Source organism: Carya illinoinensis, chromosome 15, assembly GCF_018687715.1.
Source record: "Carya illinoinensis cultivar Pawnee chromosome 15, C.illinoinensisPawnee_v1, whole genome shotgun sequence".
In the NCBI taxonomy this organism is placed as follows: Eukaryota; Viridiplantae; Streptophyta; class Magnoliopsida; order Fagales; family Juglandaceae; genus Carya; species Carya illinoinensis.
In genome coordinates, this window is record NC_056766.1 from 32,516,979 (window position 1) to 32,531,908 (window position 14,930).

General features: G+C 38.4%; 1 long non-coding RNA gene and 1 pseudogene across 1 annotated transcript; one reads left to right on the forward strand and one right to left on the reverse strand.

Moving 5' to 3' along the window:
• The first annotated feature begins 5,033 nt into the window (after window positions 1–5,033).
• LOC122295820 lies at window positions 5,034–6,074 on the forward strand. The gene is made up of 2 exons (XR_006238282.1): window positions 5,034–5,338; window positions 5,457–6,074. It is a non-coding gene; the product is annotated as an uncharacterized LOC122295820 (long non-coding RNA).
• A 6,354-nt stretch (window positions 6,075–12,428) lies between these two features.
• LOC122295819 lies at window positions 12,429–13,918 on the reverse strand (annotated as a pseudogene).
• Between the last annotated feature and the right edge of the window lie 1,012 nt (window positions 13,919–14,930).

Genomic DNA, 14,930 nt, shown 5'->3' on the forward strand with positions numbered 1-14,930 from the left:
TTCTTGATTGTTGTAAGATCAAGAACGTTACAAGTGGTATCAGTAGTAGTCGATCCTTACAATTCATAGCAATGGCTGAAGGAACACGTGCAACGTTGAAAATTCAAATAGAAGAATATCAAAAACAGCAGGAAGTGGTTCAGAAGCAATTGGATCAACATCATCAAACAATCTCGGGAATAACTGAAAAGGTAGATCACATGTCGAATATGTTGAGTTCTTTAGTTGAATCTCTTAATGTCAATTCTTTTAGAGAAAGGGAAGTGTCTGGTGAACCAAGGAATAATGGTGACAGAACTGTTTTTCAGAGAAGTGTTAGACTCGAATTTCCACGTTTTAGTGGAAATGACCCTGCTGGTTGGATTTTCATGGCCAACCAGTACTTTGATTGTTTCCAAATTCCCTTCCATCAGAAGTTGATGGTAGCATCTCCCCACATGGAAGGAGAGGCAGTGGTGTGGTATCAAAATGCCTTATAATCAGGCCTCTTTAATTCTTGGGAGTCATTAGTGGTGTCTTTACAAGCAAGATTTGGACCATTAGCTTTTGATGATCCAATGGAAGCTTTAACAAGGTTAAAACAGACTACATCTATTAGTTTGTATACAGCTCAGTTTGAGGCATTGGCAAATAGGTTGAAGGGTTTATCCGAAAGGCACAAGATGAGTTGTTTCATTAGTGGGTTGAAGGATGAAATCAGAATTCCTGTGAAGATGTTCAATCCCTTGAATCTTGGGGCTACTTTTGGCCTAGCTAAATTGCAAGAAGAATATGTTTTGTCTACAAGGAAGTCTTGGAAGCAAAATAATTACTTTGCTGATAAATGGCCAATTAATAGTGAAAAGCCTGTCGATGGGCTTAATAAAGATTTGAAGGGTTGGTTTCCTTTTAAGAAGGTCAACTCTACTCACATAGATGAAAAAAGAAAGAAAGGGTTGTGCTTCCATTGTGAAGAAAAATGGAACCCCAGCCATGTTTGTAAAAACCTAAGGTGTACTTTCTCCATGGTGAAAATGGTGAGGATCAGGAAATGCTTGATAATGTGGGAGAGGATGTAGAACAGTTGCTGCCAGAATCTAAGGGATTAGTGCAGAAAAGTTCTGAGGAACTGGAGGTGTCTATTCATGCAATTTCAGGTTGCATGAGCAGTAATGCTATGAAGTTGGTAGGAAAAATTGGGTCATTCTCTTGTGAAATCTTGGTGGATTCAGGGAGCACTCACAACTTCTTAGATCCAGTGGTAGTACAAGCTGCCAATCTGAAGGTTATTGAAGATAGGAGTTTGCAGGTGAAAGTAGCTAATGGCACTAGAATAATCAGTAGTGAGAGATGTGAAGAAATAATCAGTGTGCAAGGGACTAAGTTCAGGGTTCCTTTTCATGTACTGACCTTGGGGGGCTGTGACATTGTACTAGGTGTTCAATGGCTCAGAACTTTGGGACCTATTCAATGGGATTTTTCGAAAATGTCAATGCAGTTTAAAGTGTGTGATAAAGAGTTGTTGTTGCAGGGATTATTAACTGAGAAACTGCAAGTAGAGGCAGGGGTGCATATGATGAAATCTTCCTTCATTGGACAGCAAGGTTGGTTATTGCAACTTGTTGTTCAAGATAACACTGAAAAGCAGCAGCTCTTACCAGCAGTGGACGAAGTTTTACAACAGTATAAAGCTGTTTTTGAGGAACCAGTTGGGTTACCTCCACCTAGACAATTTGATCATCAAATTGTTTTAAAAGATGGCACTACCCCAATTTCTATGAGACCTTATAGATACCCTCACTACCAAAAAACAGAAATTGAGAAAATTGTGCGAGATTTGTTGACTAATGGGGTAATTAGGCCAAGCCAAAGCCCTTTTTCTTCAGTTGTCCTCCTTGTGAAAAAAGCTGATGGCACATGGAGGATGTGCATGGACTACCGAGCCCTCAATAAGGAAACTGTCAAGGATAAGTTTCCAATCCCTGTGATTGATGAGCTTCTTGATGAGCTTTATGGAGCAAAGTATTTTTCTAAACTTGATTTAAGATCAGGTTATCATCAAATCAGAGTGAAAGAAGAAGATATTCCCAAAACAGCTTTTAGAACTCATGAAGGCCATTATGAGTTTTTAGTAATGCCTTTTGGGCTTACTAATGCACCTGCTACCTTTCAAGGATTAATGAATCATGTATTCAAGCCTTTCCTTCGAAAGTTTGTCCTGTTTTTTTTTTTATGATATCTTGGTTTACAGCCAAGATTTAAATCAACACTTGGAGCATTTGAAAACAGTTCTATCTGTTTTACAGCAACATACATTGTTTGCTAAGAGGTCTAAATGTAGATGTGGAGTTATGGAGGTTGACTATTTAGGCCATATTATTTCTGGTGAGGGTGTTAAAGCAGATCCTACCAAGATTTCAGCCATGTTAGAGTGGCCCTTTCCTAAAACAGTTAAGGCTTTACGAGGGTTTTTAGGCCTAACAGGTTATTATAGGAAGTTTATCAAAAATTATGGTTCTATAGCTGCTCCATTGACATTGTTGTTGAAAAAGAACTCTTTTACTTGGACTGAAGCAGCTGAAACAGCTTTTGTCCACCTCAAAAATGCTGTAGCTCAACCCCCAGTTTGAAACTGCCAGATTTTTCTTAAGAGTTTTCCATTGAGTGTGATGCATCTGGAATTGGGTTAGGAGCTGTGTTAATGCAGAACAATCAACCCATTGCTTATTTTAGTAAAGCACTTAAGGGTAAGGCCTTACTCTTATCCACATATGAAAAAGAGTTTTTAGCACTTGTGAGTGCAGTGGGTAAATGGAGACCATACTTATTGGGTCAGCCATTCAAGATCAAGACTGACCAACAGGCCTTAAAACACTTGTTGGAGCAGAAGATAGCTACAGAAGCTCAACATAAGTGGATCTCCAAGCTTATGGGTTATGATTTTAAGGTTGAATATAAAAGAGGTAGGGACAACAAAGTAGCTGATGCACTTTCAAGAAAGATGGAAGATGAGTCTGCTACTTTGGCATTAATCTCTTTTCCAACACCTGTGTGGATAACAGAGTTGAAGCAAAGTTACCTAGAGTCTTCTCATGTTACTTAGTTGATAGAGGCACTACAGAAAGGAGAACAGACCTCAGGAGGATTTTCATTGCAACAAGGCCTACTTCTGAAAAATGGCAAGATTGTGATTGTTCCTAGTTCAGCATTTCAGAAACAAGTGTTGCAATATATACACTACAGTCCAGAGGCGGGGCATGTGGGGTATCATAAGACTCTACAGAGGGCTAAGTTTGATTTTTTTTGGCCTGGCATGAGGAGGATATACGAATGTTGGTGAAAGAATGCCAAGTTTGCCAAGTCAACAAATCTGAAAATACTTTACCTGCAGGGTTGCTTCAGCCCTTACCTATTCCTCAGAATCCTTGGCTGGATATAGCTATGGACTTTATTGAAGGCCTTCCTTCTTCTAAAGGCATGACAGTTATTTTTACAGTGGTAGATCGATTGACCAAGTATGGTCATTTCTTTCCTTTGGCTCATCCATATACAGCATCTAAGGTTGTAGAAATTTTTTTCTCTGGGGTTTTCAAGTTGCATGGTCTGCCTCAGACAATTGTATCAGATCGTGATGTTGTTTTTACAAGTTCATTTTGGCAGGAGCTTTTTAAGATGCAGGGCACTCTCTTAACTATGAGTTCAGCTTACCATCCTCAAACTGATGGACAAGCTGAGTCTTTGAACAAGGTTGTTGAAGCATACTTGAGGGCATACAGTGGCTCTACACCAAAGAATTGGAGTACTTGGCTTCCCTTAGCTGAATGGCATTACAACACAACTGTGCATGCCTCCACAGGCATGACCCCATTTCAGGCATTATATGGCATGCCACACCCCAGGTTGCTGTCGTATGTAGCAGGCACTACTGTAAATGCTGCTGTTGACCAGCAATTAAAATCTAGAGAACAGTTGCTGTCATTACTGAGGGAGAATTTGATTAAAGCTCAAAATCGAATGAAATTGTATGCTGATAGGAAAAGATCAGAGAGAAACTTTGAGGTTGGAGATTGGGTGTTTTTGAAACTTCAACCTTATAGACAAAAATCAATGGCTATGAGGCATAACATGAAAATAGCCCCTCGGTTCTATGGCCCCTTTCAAGTTAGTCAAAAGATAGGTTCAGTTGCTTATAAACTGCAGTTACCATCCTCATCAAGAATCCATCCAGTATTCCATGTATCTTGCTTAAAGAAAAAAGTAGGGGAGCACATTGTTCCCTTGTCTACACTTCCTCCTGTTGATGATGAAGGGGTGATTCAGCTTGAACCTGAAAAGATTATGGGGAGGAGAATGAAGAAAGTAGGTAACCATGCTGTCACCGAAGTATTAGTGAAATGGGTAGGTGTTGATATGGAGAATAATTCTTGGGAATTATTGTACAAACTGAGGTCTTTATACCCTCATTTAGTAGGCACAGTGTTGTAAAGTGTCACGGGTGCCTTGGGGGCAAGGCTCTTGAAGAGGAGGAGATTGTCACGGGTGCCTGGGGGCGAGATCATGAAGAGGTGAAGAGGACTGTGTGCAGATCAGCAGCAGCGGGAGTGAAGAGGCTGTAACAGATTTAACTGCCAAGGAGAGCTCGACGACTTGTAGTTGCATTTTTAGTAATACGTTGCGTTTTGTTGGTATGTGTTGTTTAGTTCATTAAAGCTGTGTAGTGATACGGTGCGTTTCAATTTCAGAGATTGTGAGTGCGTTTTATATTGTAGTCTTGCGTTTTGAGTCTTCATGTACTGCGGGTATAAAGGCAGTGCATGGCCTGTGTAAATGGTATCTAGAATCTTGAGCTTTAATGCAATTTGGAGGTTGGGAATTCCTCGGAAATTCCTTGTCAAGATTCACGAAGGGAATCTTGCATTCAGTTCATTCTTGATTAGTGTTCTGTGTCTGTGGTTAACTGAGTTCTGTGTCTGTGTTGCTGCATTTTTGAGTTTCGCATTCGAGGGTTACAGTAAGTTCTTGATTGTTGTAAGATCAAGAACGTTACACTTGGAGTGTATCAAACTACATGATTCTTACATCCCACAGCCGCAAGGTAGGAAATAAACTTTTTGTTTTTGTGTTTCTTCACGGGTTTGCTAGAAAATTGTTTCATTTTTTTTCGTGATCAAATGCTCTATTTTTTTCTTTTTCTTTTTTCCAAATCGGCATAAAACTGAAGATTTTCCTTCTGGTTGAACAATGGATCAACAATCCGTATGGCATATGAGGCTCCAACTCGTGCTTTAAATCGATTGCAAGTGGTAATGACGACAGAGAGAAATAGGGAGGGATGGCAGCTAGGGTTTGAGATCAACTGGTAAAACGTATATTCGGTTCGATCGGGTTCGACCCGCAAGCTATTTCAAACCACTTTTTGTCAGGTCGGGTCGAGTCGAGTCTTGCTGAAGGACCGGGTCACAACTTTATTTGCATAGGCCTAGTTGCCATCCCATCTTCAGCAACAATTTTACACGTATTCAAAAGCAGCAAATAGGGGCGTATCTTAGAATTTGTATCAAAATTACCATCATTACAGGCATCACTCTATATTAATCTAAACAAACCAATAGACTCTGTGACTGGAAGAATTATTTCATCAGGAATAGGCCCAGGAATAGCTGATGGCCTGCAATACACAACAAACATATCACAAACAGACTAGCAAGACATTTCATGCTGATGTATTTAGGAAGTAGAACTGTGTGTGCGTGTCCAACAGTGACTTAAAACTCTCAAAAGAGAAGGCATTACATAAGAGACTCATATGGTGAGTGCATATTGGTTGTGCATATGTTGATCCATACTTATTTTTCATTTTGTTTTGCTTGTAGTCTAGTTTTTTTTTTTTTTTTAATTGGCACCGAGTGTCCAAGAAGAAAGTCCCAACTAATCCCCGAGGTGATTGTAGTCTAGCTAATGTTCTTTTTAGTTTCTCAGTTGAAGCTTTAATTTATATGTTTTTATGGTGTAGAATGCTAAATGGTCCATCTGGTTTGCCTTTTGAACAGATTGATCCCTATACTTTCATATCAATATTTTTAAATTTTTTATTAGTTTTTATTTTTATTTTTATTTTTTCTTCTACTTTTAGATTTTTTTTATTTTATTTTCACGACACATGGCATGCCAAGTCAGCATTTTTAACGATTAATTAATAGAATGTTAACGAAATGGCTGATTCGATCAAAATTGAAACCACACGGACTACTTATTCTCTAATCCTTTTTATAAGTCTTTGACAAAAATAATCAAAAGATTGTGAATTATGAGATGGTAAATAAAAAGTAGATCAAGAAAATATAAACCCATACATTGCGAGGTCTAGGCTAACTCGGTTTAATAGGAAGACCGAATCAACTCTCTATGTCCTATCCGTCATTTAGAACACCAAGCATAAGAACATTTTCTAGGGTGTCCCTATATTAGGGTATCTTGGAACCCATCTACAAGTACACTCTAGCATCAATAGTTTCCAAATCTTAATTGTTGGAGAAAGGATCAAACACATCCAATATTCAGTCTCAGTCCTATGTCCAAATAAATCAGACTCTTGACTTCCTTCATTGTATAGCTAAAATTATGTTCACACCATATGGTTGGGTTGGCCAAGGATAATGTAATACATGCTACTACTTAGCTTAGTCCACTGAATCCCAAGTTCCAACACTTGCAAGTCAGCTTGTTTACGAGCAAGTACAACATAGCATAGATGTCTCAAGTGATTGACCGTCCAATTCCTAAATGTGAAAACAAAGGAATCAAAAAAGTTGATTAAGAATCTTGTAATTTTTTTATAACATGTAGAATAATAATATATTTAAAAGAATAATCTCAACAAAATAGCTTCCTCAATCTCTGTTTACCATGCCCGTTGTTAGACTTCTTAAATAAATGCGTTCAGCACAAGGCTTAAAATATTACCAATTATAACTTGAGCCGTTCTATGCATAAATGAAAATACTCTTTCCATGAAACACAATGCCATTGTAATTAATAAATAAATAAGTTTCAATTGTGTGATGCTATTTCTTTGTTTTCCTTTTTGATAACTAATTTTTAAATAGTAATTTTTAAAGAAAAAAAAATTTTAAATAGTAATTCTTAAATAGCAATGCCCTACCACCCACCCCTAATGTTTAGCTAGCATAATCCCTTACCCTTGTTTTTAGTAATATAGTATAATCCTTCAAACTATAAATAGAATGCTTTCACTAGTACTTTACAATTTTTTTGTGAAGAAATACATGTAGTCTCTTTACATTTCCTAAGCTATGTCATCTGTATCTATGGCATTCATAGTACTTAAAAATCACTAAAAGTCATATACTTCCATGGAAGTGCAGCTTCCTTGTCACAAAAGAAATTGTCTGGAAAAAATGAAACGGAAGTGACAAACAGGTAAATGGCAAATTGTAACGCCCGTCCTTATGGTGGGTCCTTTTTCATATCGATTTTGATAAAAACCGACGGGAATTACGATTCCTTTTCAATTTCTTTTTCATACATACCAGGATACCAAAGACTCCATGTCATAAATAAAATCTCATTTTTTTCTTGATTAAAACTTTCAGCGGAAAACATTACATTTCATAATTAAAGCTTTTAATATGAAACATCTTGCCTAGGCCTTCGTGCTCTTCCCCTTGGGCTGTGCCTGTCCTGACTTGTCATGCTCATCTTGTGCCTGGGAGGGCACACATAAAAACTAAAATGAGTCGATGACTCGTAAGCATTACTTCATACAGTCAAAATATAATAACATAGTTTTTCAGTCATGCAGTTATCATTCCATACATACATATCTTATGTAGCATGCATACGTCTTTCTTTTCATTTGAAAACATTTCGAGGTGGGGTTTTTCCTTAAAACATGTTTTCTTCTTTAAAACAGTCCCCCACACATCGCTGCCTTCATCTCTTAAAGAATCTTTTTATGCATTTATATTTCTAAGTACATTCATGCATACATACGTTCATTAAATCATCTTTTCTTACTTACGTACATTCTTGCATTCGGTCTGTTCATACATATCTTGCATCCATTCTTAACATGCATTCGTTCATTCTTATCACTTTCATGGGCCGTTGCACAATGTTACGCCCCATGCGCTGGGGTTAGCGGTCTTTTGGACCTGATTCCGCCCGTGGCCGCAGGTTGGGAATCCATTCATGTGGGTGCAGCACTGGGTGCACTACCAGTACTACTTACCCGGCATTGCAATCTGCCCATACTTTGATATCATTTCCTTTCATGTGGCCATTACGTATTTTCATACATCATACATTCAATCCGTTCATTTCTTTACAGTCCTTTCCTTTTTATTCGTATCATTTAAAGCATAATCTTCTTTACTTTCATAAAAGTTGCTTTAAGAGAAGTTTCTTTAAGAGGGAAACTGATTTTCTTTCTTTTCCATTAAGGTTGTTTTAGAAAGAGTTATTTTATTTTAGAAAAGATAGTTTTCTTTCTTTATCAATCCTTACAGTCCTTAACAGTTCTAACGTCTTTTAAAGCTTCATTTCGTTTCCTTTCATAAATATACATACAATACGTACTACTTATAGCATCCATTCTCATGCATACACGTACATACTTTGGGTGCATAAAAAGGGGCTGCCAAGGAAGGCCGCTACGTACTTATACTTGAAAACTTACGTTTTATTTTCCTTTTTACCGAAAACCTTTTGTCTTCTTTTCCATTTTTATAGCGAAAACTCTAGAAGAGTATGAACGTAACACTTACCTGGACTTCATGCCATACTCAATCCATGCAGTCCATTCATGTGCGTGTCAAATGGCAGCCTACATGCATACACATAACTTTATGTCATCATCTTTCTAATGCATAAGTAACTATTCTAGAAAATAGAACTATGCTTTGCTTGAAACATTCTCTATCCATCCCTGGGCTCTTACGTGCTATTTACTATGCTAAAACCTTCGGGGTCTTATTCCTTAAAGTGAACCTCTGTGATTCACCTTAGGGTTAAGACACTAAGACCTCCCCCTCGTTCTTCTATTTACACAATTCAACGCATGATTCTGACATACAGAGTCATGCGTCCCAATCTTAAACTATATACTCTTCACTACTTTCACGTATCCTAGCCCATGCTACATCTTTTTTTTTTTCCATCCACTTAGGCTACATGAATTCAAGCCAACTCTGGGACTAAAATAGCATGTAACTATGATCAGGACAGATTACTCATTCCATATGATAAATCTGTCTGGTACACTTGTCTTGCCAAAGACACATGTATCTCATTCTTTTTTATCACCTAAGAGCAACTTATAATTCCAATAAACGCCTGCTTGTATAAACAAGCTCCAAACTCCAATACCATCTTGTTAAGACTCGGTCAATAGGACTCTTCCTACTTCCCGGCTCTTTATAAGTTCATCCCAACACTTGATAAGAGAGGATTGCATCCATAAATGCACCTCTGTTACGTCATGCAGCTCAAGACTAATCTCGAGTTACGTCACGATACCCATCATGCTTCCGCTGCACGCTCTGATACTTTTCCACCGCTTCACATATACCTTCAGCCTACTTCAGCCTCAAGGCAATACCCGTTACCTTGGACTACAGCCACATCACCATTGCTTCGGGACACTGTTACACAGTTTCTTGACGCTACACCATACACTCCACGCTTCTCTGCTACGCCATTCGACCCTCTGTGATACGCCATCCGGTGTATCACGACTTAATACAGAGTACACTCACGTGAACTCTCTTCCATCCATACTATGACAACATCACTGCGATACACGCCTCACCGTGCGTCGCTACGCGACATGGAGTACGTGGTACACGTACTCCTTTCACTACAACTCCTATTAACACGATGCACACTACACGGTGCATCGCCATACAACACAGAGTGCACTCCACGTGCACTCCCTTCATTCTACGCCATACCTTACTACAGCGCACGTCACACGACGCGTCGCTGCACTACACAGAATACGCTCCACGCTTCATAGTACAATCCACAATATCACAATTCAAGCCCAACACTTCACAACTACTTTTCGCTTCACAACTACGCAGCGAACTCCACAATTACTAATTACGCAGTCTACAATCCAACCAATCAACTACTTTAAACGTAAATAACTAGAGATAGAGGGTTATACCATCGACGGGCTAACCCGTGCGTCGTTGGCTGCTCGTCACGATTAAGCGTCGGAGGAGCGTACGTGGCGGTAACACCGCGTACGGTGGCTGTCCACCATGTAAAGTGGCAGTTCAGGCTTGAGGATAACTAGGCATGGCCTTGGAAAGGCTCATGATGGCTCGTGGTGGTCAAAGGTGGCGGAGCACGGCGGCCCTCATGCCGTGAACAGTAAATCCGAAAGCTAGGAGTTTGCTTGAGGCGGTAGAAGACCATAGAACTTCATGGAAAGCTAGGGAGAGGTAGATGAAGATGTGGTAGAGCTGTGGTGGCGAGGTGGTGGCCATACGGTGGCTCACGGCGGCGGATCGGCCGTTTGAAGCTAGTTTCGGCCATGGAGAGTGAGGGAGAGTGAGAGCTACACATAGCTCCGTTAGCCATGAAATTTCTTGGGGAAGTTCATGGTGATGAGAGGAACAAGGTGGTGGTGGTGAAACACCATGGGTGGCCGTGTACGGTGGCGTACGGTGGTGCAACCGAAACTAAGGCCATGGAGACCCATCGGAGAAAGAGTGAGAGTTAGGGAGAAAGAAAGACATGGAGAGGAAGCCCATGACATGGTGAATCCGTTGGTGGTGCTTGGTGGCCGTTTCAACCGTGTATGGTGGTCCAAAGAGGTGGAAATGGCCTTAAGACCCATTTGCTTGGAGGAGGAGGGAGAGAGATCGGGTGGCCGGTAAAGCACACCACCGGTGCAGTAGGGCTCGCCGGTGAGAGAGGGTCACGCCGGTGTGGGAGGTGAGGCACGGCAGCTGGAGGTGGCGCCGGCTGGGAGCTTCAACCGAACGGTGGAGGCAATCCATGCACAGTGATGAAGCACGGCTGGACGTGCACGAGGGAGAGAGAAGAGAGAGAAAGAAAGAAAAGAAAAAGAGAAAAAGGAAGAAAAGAAAGAGGCTTGGGTATTTAATCTCAATCATACGCTTCGGGATCCTCAAAAGGATCTAACGATGAGTTTAAACACTGATTTGAAAACGCGTAAGTGTTTTATTTAAAATAAAACACTTAAATAAAACACTGAGAGGAATTAAGATAGAACATTATTTTATAAACTAAAGTTTATAAAATAATATTTTCTTCATCATTATTTAAAATGATAAAGCATAATTAATTACTCAAAGATGATAAAATCATTTAAATTGAATAAGAGTTTTCAACGTAAAGTTAAACCTCTTAATATTTTAAAACAACTAAAATATATTTAATATAAGTAATTATCCACAATTATAATATTTTCAGAGCTCATTAAAATATTATAATTGTGCTACATTAAAAACAAGCTTATCTAATAATACTGAAAATATCTTCTATAGATATTTTCTATAGATATCTTCTATAGATATTTTCATAATATTTAAAATATCCGTAAGCATTAAAATATCTATCTTACTTTGAAATCCGTATAATAACTTTCAGAACACGCCATCGAGATACAACACGTGGGATAAGGTTCAACACGTAGATCGAGACTCAGCATATACGCCGAAGTTTGACACGTGGATCGAGGCTCATAAAGAAGAAGAAAGAAGGAGCGGATATTACACAAATCTTCTTCAGATAATTTTCCCATTGAAAAATGTTGTTGACACCTAAAAGAACCCAAAGTATAGGAGTGCTTATATCCATTTAGTTACTCAATTTACACTCAGCATCTTTGGTGCTTTTTTTTTTTTTTTTTTTAAGAATCTGCATCACTAGGAAGCTCTCTCTGCCATACTCTGTATCAGATACATGTCCATTCCCCCCCTCCCTTCAACATATCATCATATTTGTATCATGTCTATACATACCTATGCGTACTGATGCTTCCGAGACAAACCCCATAAAGCCCCTTAAAATTTTATCAAACTTCAACAATTACAAACATTGATCACAAATTTCTCCCCATTCTCAATTTACATTGTACTCATCCTTTGCCCTCCGTCTACTCTACAAACAAGCAAGATGGGAGAGATTCCCACTGAATCGTCCACTCAACCCTCCCATTATTAGTAAAACATTCTAACAAAGGAATCAAAATTCTCTCTTTCCTCTTCTCTATCCCACTTTATCCTCTCCCCTCCAAACTCCCAAAAAAAGTGCAACCTCCAAACTCCCAAACAAAGTGCAAAGGAGGACAATCTTCAAAACCCCCAAAGAATTGAGAATTTGTCATAATCTTGGGTCATGAATATCACAATGAACGATTGCAATACAAAATATAAAAAATTTCACAAAGTCTATTAATTTCCATGCCATTTTTAGCCCACTTCCCTCATTAATATTCATACCAAAGACATATATCTTGTAAAATAGTACATGTATCAACAATGTCCAAACATGCACCATTTCCAACATATAGAACCTCCAACAACAAATCCACGAAGTTGACAATTGCTAAGTGAAAAAAATCTCTTAGCAAACCAGCATCTCGGCTAAGACAATAAAAACATACAGCTTTTTCTTCTTCATCTAAAAAATTCAAAATGCTCTGCTGCTTGACTTCAGCTCTATTCTATCGGGATGATACAGATGTCTGTGGAGCCCACCCTGCACATTTGTTTTGTAGTGTTAACATTATTCTACACTCAGTCTTAATTTAGAAATTTTAGTTCTTCTATATGTAAACTAAAATTATACCCTTTTCGGACCCCACGGTATTGTAATAACCAGCAGAAAACCCTCCTGTAAATGCTCCATGAAATCTTCATCGCCCTTCTTCATCTGTAACCTGGAGAAAAAGTAAGAGTACAAGGAATTAGGATCAGTATGAAAAGAGCATTATCAAATATGTCATCTCTTTTTTCTTATGAAATCCTAAGCAAAACATTTGAGAAATCTTTTATTAGCTTTTGCTTAAAGCAATACAATGATCTGCAACCCAGGTATATATAGTTATAAATCCAACTATCAGACAGTTCATATGCAATTCAAAATCTAAGGGCCTGCTACAACACATGCTACATGAATATGATCTTTCACCACAGTGTTTTCGATAAAACTAGCTAGAAAAATGGTCACTATAGATTGGCAGTCATCAAAAACATTATTATAAACATGCAAATGGATAAAAGGCCATTAAAATCTGCTGTTTTCTTCTTAATGACTCTGATTTCCAAAGGCCTTCTGGAGAGGATGACATTTTACCTATAATGCCATTTTAGATTTCCAAGGCAAATACTTTCATGGTCTCCAAGTCCAAACAAACAAAAGCCAAAACTCATCCCAATGCAATTACATAGGCTCAATGTGTATGTACTTCGGATCTTATATCGCAACCCAAAAAAAACATAGAAGGCATTCAAATTTTCCTATTTTACTTTCCTGAGCTTCCCAGGAACCAAACAAGAGGAAGAAAATTTGAAGGAGGAGTTAGGAAAATGTGATCGTACCTCTTGCTTCCAAACAGGGAGGCTTTGGAGGTGACCAGAGGACTCGGCCACAACTTTCTTCTTACGGCTGCTGATTTCTTCCTCCCGCTCTATCGGTGTTCCATAGAACATGTAATCGTCTCCATCGGAGTCCATTTTTCATGAAATTATCAGTAACCAAATTAAAGCTCTGATTGTCAAAACCAGAGTAGAGAAGACGAGAATTTAGGATATGGATTAAATCCTAACGAACTACAATATAGTAGATATGGTTGCAGAGCAAAGAGAGCCCTCGCAGTGGGAGAATGTAGACAGAGAGCCCTAGCTAGGGTTCTACCACGTGATTGAAGCGATGAATTGGAACGATGAGTTGGACAAATTTTATTAAAACAAATTTTAAATATTTAAAAATATTAAAAAAAATATATTTAAAAAAAATTACAATTGCAGTCATCGGTTGGTACAATCCATTTTGTGATTTGATTGATGACCCTGTGCACAAGCATGCTTGCAGGGTTTTGCTATCAGTTGTTGTTTACGGGAGTTTTGATTGTCGTGCTGGTGTTTTTACCAGTTAAACTTGCCATACAGATAGTTTCAGCCATTTTTCCAGTTGATACTACGACTATGTTTATCCTACTTGGCTCGGAAATGATTTCACTATTTCCTTCCTTTAGAACAGTTGTGGTTGTATGTAATGAAACTTCCATGATGGCAAATGTATCTATGGGTGAAAAGAATATACCTGTTTTTGATCCTGGTGGTAAGACAATTGATATTAGTATCTTGACAATGGATAATGGTTTTTCACTTCTATACTTTTCTCTTGGAGTGTGGGGGACAGTTGCACCAGTGCTATAAACCTTGTGGACAAGGTTCTTTGAGTGGGAGAGCTTGTAACGAGGCCCATGAGAAAAATGTTTATCAATTGGGAGTCCAAGTATTTTACTGCAGGATCTGCGCATTACCTTGAACCTTGGAGACAAAACGTAAGCATGGAAAGGGATAAATATAAGTGATGTGTTGAGAGAATGGAACGTTGTGTTTCATCTTTTACAGTTGGGTTTGGATGTTGAGAAGTGTTAATATATATTGTGAATTGTAGTGAAAAAGTTGGTAAAAAGTAATAATTTTGAATATGACTAATAGTAAAAAGTAATGAATAGTAGTAAAAAGTAGGTAAAAAGTAATAATAAAATAATGAATATTAGTGAAGTATGTTGAGAAGTGTTGGTGTACTTTCAGTACCCAAACACGTGTTCTAGAAGCTAGTAGTTATTTTCAAATATTACTTAATTACCAGTTTACCCTTTTGTAATTTAGTATTTTACAGTACACGTATTTGTTAATTAGTCTAGTTTGTTATTTCTTTCT